Source organism: Acyrthosiphon pisum, chromosome X (genome assembly GCF_005508785.2).
Source record: "Acyrthosiphon pisum isolate AL4f chromosome X, pea_aphid_22Mar2018_4r6ur, whole genome shotgun sequence".
Taxonomy (NCBI): Eukaryota; Metazoa; Arthropoda; class Insecta; order Hemiptera; family Aphididae; genus Acyrthosiphon; species Acyrthosiphon pisum.
In genome coordinates, this window is record NC_042493.1 from 91,586,891 (window position 1) to 91,589,504 (window position 2,614).

Here is a 2,614-nt window from a genome sequence, read left to right on the forward strand (position 1 = left end):
GAACAATTATATATTTGTAAGTTGAAAAATTATAAAATTATTAGTTTATATAAATACCTAGTGATGTAAATTTTATAATATCGTATTATAGGTACATGGTATTATACTTATACACGCGCTATATACAATTATTTTAGACAATGGTATAAAATCTGTATAAAATCTTTTTTTTAAGTTGGTATTAATTATTTTATTTTCTATAATTTTTTTTTTTTTATTTTAAACAGTTCTTACTTGTTTAATATTTTACTTATTATTAAAAAAGGAAACTAAAAGACTACAGTGTTAAAATTATTATTATTAACTATTAAGTATTACTATTTACTATTGTTACTTTTTTATATATGTAATTTCAAATTTGCATATAATTTAATTAGGATTTTATGCCGTATAAAATGTGTATAATACGTTATAATATATACCATACTTAAATACAACAGTATGTCAGTATTATACAAAGTTTAATACACGTAAAATACAACTAATACAAGGTATAATACAGTATAATAAAAAAAAAATACCGTATTTTAACATCACTATCATGTTAATAACATATAATATTATATATATTATAAGATTCAGGTTTTTGACTTTTTGAGTCTTGTTCGTTAAATAATATAAATGATGTGTATGGCATTTTGAAATAATATGATCCATCTAGACGATTTGTTCAAAAATAAATGGTTCCTATAAAGATGATAAAATTAAATATAATATCAATTAAAAAAAAAGGTGGGTAAGTGGATTTCGCTCTGCTGTACAGTAGGTTACAAGTGGGTCACTGTATAATGGATGGTATTAAATTTGAATTCAATGATATAATATCATTGTATAAGAAAAACGATTCTGAGCGGAGACGGTATGTTAGTCTAGGTATAAGACATAATATTATATTAGGTACCTATAATAAATTCCAAATTAATCATATCATAATATTTATTAGGTACTTATAACGCGTTATACATCAACAAAAAACCGTGGTACTATCATAGATATATAATAGTATACTTTAGAAGTTTCAAGTACCCACGAATAATATTATACAATCACAACAAAATAACTAAAATAGTTATCCTAGGTTTTTAATATGTAATTTCGTCCAAATTTGTACTTAAAATGACTATAAAAATAAACTGCGTAAATGTATTTTTTAGATTTTTTGGTAACAGTATTAATTACTTACGTGGAATCTTGTTTTAAATTTTCAATTCTTAGATACAAAAATTGAACATTTTATAAATTTTTAACTACAAAATAATTTTTCAAATTAAAATTTGATAAATTTTGTCCAAATTTGATCTTTAAATGCTTATAAAAAAAAATTGTGCCTATGTATTTTTAATATTTTTCAACTGATATTGTAACAATATATCAGGAGCTTTGTATTAAATTTATACACTTTTTGGCCCAACAGATAAAACTTTATTGATATTTATAGAAAAAAAAAACTAAAAAAATTGAAAACTTACAATGTCCGTAAACAGCTCAAAAAGAGTCAAATTATTTTAAAAATTTTATCGTATATATAAAATGCTAATATTAACATTCAGTGAAATTTTCAAGTTTCTACAGTCACTCGTTTTTTAATTACAACAAAATAAGAAAATTGTTACGTAAGAATCGAGTGAATATCAAATGTTGTAAAAATATGAATTTCAACGCCCATAAAATTTAATTTGAGTTTCTTATAGATATTTTTTGTTTGATAAAGGTAGATATATATGAGGATCTTGTATTACATTTTCATATCTTAGATTTAAAAAAGAAAAATTTTATGAATTTCTAACTCGAAATAATTTGCAAATTTCGTGATTTTCCATATTTGTCATTTTTGAACTTAAATGCTTATAAAAAAAAACTGTGACTAACGATTTTTAATATTTCCTCTGCCTTTGAAACAATATACTAGGAGCGTTCTATTAAATTTTCAAGCTTTTTTATCCAACAAATAAAATTTTATTGATATTTTTAGAAAAAAAAATGGAAAATGAAAATGTCCGTAAAGAGCTCAAAATAAACCAAAATATTTTCAAAATTTTACCGTGTATAGAAAATTCAAATATAAACAACCTGTGAAAATTTCATATATCTACGGTAATTTGTTTTAGAGTTACACCAAAAACCAAAATCGATTTTGTTAAAAATCGATTTTGCGTAAAAATTCCCGTTTTTCCTTAATTTTTCTTTTGTTTTTCACGTCACTTTTGAAAACTACTGGGAAATTTTTACTTTTGACCCCCCAAAGAACCAACTAGATTCACTTTCCAATCATAAAAGTTACTGTTGAAGAAAATCGAAGCAGTTTTACTGTCCTAAAAGGTGATGACAGACACAAAAAAAAATAAAAAAAAGGTGGGTAAGTGGATGTCGCTCTGCTGTACAGTAGGTTAGAAGTGGGTCACTGTATAATGGAAAGTATTAAATTTGAATTCAATGATATAATATCACTGTATAAGAAAAACGATTCTGAGCGGAGACGGTATATCAGTCTATGTATTAGACATATAATATATACTTATCTATGGTATTAAAAAAAAATTGACCTATAAGTACCTATAATAAATTCCAAATTAATCATATCATAATATCTATTAGGTACTTATAAGTTATAACG